This window comes from Chrysemys picta, chromosome 7 (genome assembly GCF_011386835.1).
Source record: "Chrysemys picta bellii isolate R12L10 chromosome 7, ASM1138683v2, whole genome shotgun sequence".
Classification (NCBI taxonomy): domain Eukaryota; kingdom Metazoa; phylum Chordata; order Testudines; family Emydidae; genus Chrysemys; species Chrysemys picta.
This window is the reverse complement of record NC_088797.1, coordinates 30,866,722-30,872,743: the sequence shown is the minus strand read 5'-3', so window position 1 is coordinate 30,872,743 and position 6,022 is coordinate 30,866,722.

The following is a 6,022-nucleotide window of genomic DNA, read 5'->3' as shown; positions in this document are numbered from 1 at the left end:
GGGGCAGGCAGGGGCAAGAGGCAGGCGGAAGGGGGGAGGAGAGAGTTGATCCCAGATGTGTATGTAAGGAGGGGAATATACTGAATGAGAGGAGCTGCTGGGTGGGTCTTTATGTTGTCTTTTAAAATGCCCCTCTCCCTGCAGAAGGGATGAAAGGAAGAGAATGAGAGAAATGGAGGGCTGTTCAAAGACAGAGACACCCAGGGGTGCTGGAATCATTTTTATAGTGGGGGTGCTAAGAGCCACTGAAACAAACTGTAAACCGTGTATAGAATGGAAACCACTTCAAGTCAAGGGGTGCGGCATCCCCAGCACCCCTAATTCCAGCACCTATGGTGACACCCCTCACCCCCAGCAGGAGACTAGGCGGCTTAGCTTTTGCAATGGATATATTTCTCCCCAGCCAGAATACACCCTCCCCTTTCTGTCTATTGCACTGTTTGCCTTCTTGGACCAGATGTGCTTAGCGTATGTGGATGACTATAGATATGCATACATAGATTTAAATATATATAGAGAGAGATAGATTAGATAAAGGAGTATATATGGGGAGAGACAGATAGAGATGGATAAGTGGAGAGGTATATAGGGTGATGGATATTTATGGGTAGATGGATCAATAGATAGAGGTGTTTGTATAGGGATGGATGGATAGATAGATATGGATCTATAACATCTATTCTCTCAGCCTATCACTTCTAGGAGAATCCCTTGTAATATATTTATTAGCACAGTATTAACGTTGTTTTCTTATATGTTTATATAAAGTAAATTAATGCTTCCTTCGATTTGTTTCTTTTTAGCTTTCTAGCCCTCCTGTCACCAGCTAGCCACCCCAGGAGACACGTGTGTGTGTGGGGGGGGGGTAAAATATACCCTAGCAGCTGTTCAATGGCACTTTAAATAACACAATTGTAAGTAATACTGCATTCAAAAAAATCTTAAAACATAATCCTTTAAACATGGGTGGGGAGAGGAGAAGTGGGCATCCTCAAGTAAAACTCAAATCTATCTATCTAAGTAGTATAGGCAGAGCCCATACTTACCCAACAGTTCCCATTATTAGACCCTGTTTCCAGTTGCTTATAACTTTGCCAAACTTTAACCATTCAGCCTGAAATTTTCCATGGTGGGTGTCTGCCTCAGGGAGAAACTTTTTTTGGCAAATCTCAGATAAAACAGTTCAGCCATTCCTGAGAATGAGATTAGGGGAAAATACATTGTTTGGCAATAAACTCATGCCCTACTCACACCCCCAACCTCGGGAAGGGATCAAAGGGGTTAATAATCCAATGGAGATTTTAAGGCACATCTTTGCTAATCGCTGGGTTTTGCCAGCTGGTTTTAAACCCTCCCCCACTTTTGCATAAAGTTCTGAGGTGCAAAAAAGCAGACCAGATCCCTCTCCAGTAGGAGGGAAAGTAGCAGGGGGTGAGAGAAGAATCCGTTTATCCCTAGACTCTATGATCTTCCAGTAGGTTGGGTGCTGAGCTACTCTCTAGCATAGGCTGTTTGTACCTTCACGGTGCTGGTATTGCTGGGGGTTGGGTATGTATGGGGGGAGGCCCTCTGGGAGCTGACTGGAGATTTGCTTGTTTCCCAGATTATTAGCTGGATTGGAATGCAGGAGTCAGGTATTTATTGGGTTACTTTGATGTAAATTGGTTACTTCAGATTTACACCACATAGCAGAACCTCAGATCAGGAACAGGACTGCGGTGAATACATGCAACCAGCACACAAAAACCACCAACACTCACGTGTGCACACATAGCCAACTCACACAAGCAGCAAACACAATCAACACGTACACAAAACCAGTTCACACAATCAACTGACATGTATCATACACAACTAGCACACACAAACACAAATACAGTGGGCCCACTTCATCTTGTGCAAAGCAAGTGCCCAGCACTGCCATTCTGTGCTGCTCGTGTTTCATACCCACTGTACCCTGAGCATGTCTCTGTGGGCTGCAGCTGAGAACCAGGCAATGGGATGTTTAGGTCCAACTAGCTTGTGTTGTATTGGTGGGTCTGTTCAAGGGCTAATGATGTTGGATGTGACTGAGGGAGGAAGAGGGGGGTTGATTTCTGCAGACCACTAGCAAACAGCCTGGCACAAGCGGCACAGAACGGGGTGGGGATGGGAACAGGAACATACACAATGCCCAGGGATTTGGCAGACTGCATAGCTTCCACTGTAGCAGCCATCTCCAGGCCCTGGCCGGGCGGGGTGAGCAGAAGGGGATCCCAGTCCCTGGTTCCCCCTGATGCTGTAGAGACCCTGGCCTGCCCAGCTAGTATTGTGTTTAGAGACAACAGCAACAGTGGAGCGAACACTATCTATCTATCCATCCATCCATCCCCATATATACCCCTCTAAACTCTCTCTCTCTCTATCTAGCTAACTAGGCAGACCTGGTAGAGAAGTTTACCCAATGCTTCCCATGATAAGACCCTGTTTCTAGTTTCTTATAGCTTTGGCAACCCCCTGCCTCCAGCCACCACCCCATGCACATGTGTCTGCCTGCCTCTGCATCCCCATGCACACACCTCTATTCCTCCATCTCCATACAGCTCCCATACATGTCCTTTATCCATCCATCCCCCAGCCCCATCCATCTATTCCCCCCTCTTTCCCCATAGACACCCCTACATCTCAAATGCCCCCATCCTGGCAGTATTCTAGTCACTGCCCCAGTGCCACAAACTGTCTGCCTGCCTCTGCATCCCCATGCACACACCTCTATTCCTCCATCTCCATACACCCCCCATACACGTCCTTTATCCATCCATCCCATCCATGTATTCCTTCCTCTTTCCCCATAGACACCCCTACATCTCAAATGCCCCCATTCTGGCAGTATTCTAGTCACTGCCCCAGTGCCACAAACTCCCCCCATTAAATGCCCCCACAACCCCTGTCAACCTCCACACTGTTGTCAGCTGGAAGATGCAGCCCAGGCTCCATCCCCCAGTGTAAGGGAAGCTCTCTGATGACCTTTTTTTCCCCCCCTCTTTCTCCTTCTCCTCTCCCCACCCCCTCCCCCTGCAGCCCAACAAAGCAGCGCCATTGTCTGAGCAGACACCTGCTCGCCTGGCCCTCCCTCTCCACCACCAAGACAGGCCTGGAGAAACGGCTGGGCTGCAGGGAGGGAGTTTGTAAACACACCACTGGTGGGTGGCAGGAGGGAGGCGGGGCGAGACAAAATGGGAGCAGTAGGCTGGGGGGAAGCTGGTACAGGGATGGTGGGGAACTCTAGGGGAGCATGAGTATGGGGGAGCTCCCCCCCACCCAGCTGGTGCTACTGGCAATGTGCAGGAGTGGTGGGGAACCCCAGTGCTAATGTAGGCGGAACAGCAGCAGCAAACGGGAGTGAAAGGCCACCCTGTCCTCTTTCCATGCATGGTATATCGGCTGACTCCCTGCTGAATGTGTGCTGCTACTCCCGCGCCCCCCCACCACCACCACCACACGCACACACTTTGAATGCTACAGGAGTGGGGGTAGGAGGCTAAATGTCTCAGCAGAGACATCAGGTTGGCATTGGGCCCAATTCTTCTCTTGCCAGGAGGCCAGAATCAGGGCCCCTTTCCCCTCCCCATATGGTAGCACAGGGCTCAGACCCCCTCTCCCCTGGGGGATGTTCCAAAGATGGAGGGAGCTATTTTCAGATGCTCAGTGTCAGGGCAGGAGGTAGATGGCAGCAGCTGGGAGCTCTGGCCGCCCACTCTTTTTGCAGTGGAGAAATGGGGCGGGGGGGGCCAAGATGCTGTTGGGGAGTCTGAGTGTGAGATACAGGCCCACACTTTGTTCCCATGGCAGCAGCGGGATGGGTTGAGTCATCCCCCCACACCAGCCCCTGAGTTAGTGCCCCCTGGGCTTTTTGGGAATCTCAAGCACTATACTGCCCCTCCCAGAGGGCCATCCATGGGGCTCCCCTCCCAGGACCTCCCCTACGCTGGAAGTCTGGTTCCCTTGCTCCCAACCCACTTAACACTCAGCACCTGTCACAGGGAGTCAGCAGGAGCACAGGGGGGATGGGCAGGGTCACCAAGGTTGGGGGTGGATTCCCTCTGCAGGGTCGCTGAGCCAGCTGGCCCTTGACAGAGAGGGACTGTGTGTGTGGGTGGGAGAGAGACGCTGTGTATATGCGACTGAAACTGTGCATGAGAGAGAGACTATGACAGAGATTTTGTGTATGATTGTGTGTGTGAGAGAGGCTGCCTGTGTATGTGACTCTGCGTGTGACTCTGTGTGCATGTGTCTCACATATTCATGCTGCATGTGTCTCTGTCTCGCACGTGCACTCATGCCCTGTGTCTATTCAATGGGAATTTTCCTCTCTCCTTTCCAAACCCCAAACTATAATCAGGCTCCTAAATTTAGCAGCCACCAATGAGGGCAGCCTGGCCCCCCCCCGCCCGCCTGCCGAGCATGAGGCCACTGGGGCCTGCCTGCCACCGTCAGCAGGAGTGCTTGCTTCATCCACCCGCCCTCCAGCTGCAGCTGTGGGATGAGGCACCCATAGGCTGGGGAGAATGGAGTTCCTGCTGCAAAGTCCCTGCTCCTCCCAGCATGCCGGGCGATTTGCAGTTGGGGATTCAGACTGATTGCATGTGCATGTGTGTGTGCATGTTTGTGTATGCATGTGCATGTACATGGATGTTTGTATTTGTGCATTAATGTGGATTATGTGTACATGCATGCCTGTGTATGTTGTGTTTGCATGCACGTATGCATGCTTTTGTGTATGTGTGTGCATGCATATGTGCAACACACAGCTCAAGCTCTGAATTCCCAGGTCTGGGTGTTTCATCATGAAGAGGCTGATCATCAAAGCCAAAGGGCGGGGGGGGGGGGGGATGATGCAGGGCCAGCAAGAGGCGAGCTCTATCCAGCTCCAGCCACTCTCCATCCTGCTGCAGATGAAAGGATGCCATGCCCCCCTCCTGGGAGCGGCTGGGGCAGTGCTGCAACCAGCCTGGAGCAGCAGGGAGGGGGGCCTGACTGGGGCTCCACACACTGCCTGTACCTAACTCTTCCCAGCAGACACATAACAGCCTCCCCCCACCCCCATAGGCAGCCACTATACTCACACAGCATCACACACAAACATGCGGCACCACATGCTGCCACCCCCAACACACACACAGCATCACACGCTGCTGCCTACACACACACACACACACAGAGAAAGCACCACACACTGCCACTATCCAACACACACACAGCATCACACACTGCCACCCCAACACACACACACAGCACCACACACTGCCACCATCAGACACTGCCACCCCAACACACAAATCACACACTGCCACCCCAACACACACATGCAGTACCACACACTGCCACCGCCAAACACACACACACAGCACCACACACTGCCACCCCAACACACACATGCAGTACCACACACTGCCACCGCCAAACACACACACACAACACCACACACTGCCACCCCAACACACACATGCAGTACCACACACTGCCATCGCCAAATACACACACACAGCACCACACACTGCCACCCCAACACACACAGAGCAACACACTTCCACCCTCCAACACACACACACAGCATCACACACTGCCACCCCCACATATGCAGCACCACACACGGCAACCCTCCAACATACACAGACACACACTGCCACCCCTCCAAACACACACACACACAGCACCACAAACTGCCACCTTCCAACACAAACACACAGCACCACACACTGCCACTTCCCAACACACACACGCAGTACCACACACTGCCGCCCCCAAACACACACACACAGAGCACTGCACACTGCCACCCCCAAATACACACACACAGCACTGCACACTGCCACCTCCAAACACACACATGCAGCACCACACACTGCCACCCCCAAACACACACATGCAGCACCACACACTGCCACCCCCAAACACATACACAGCATCACACATTGCCATCCCACACACACGCAGCACCAAACATTGCCACCTCCAAACACACATGCAGCACCACAAACTG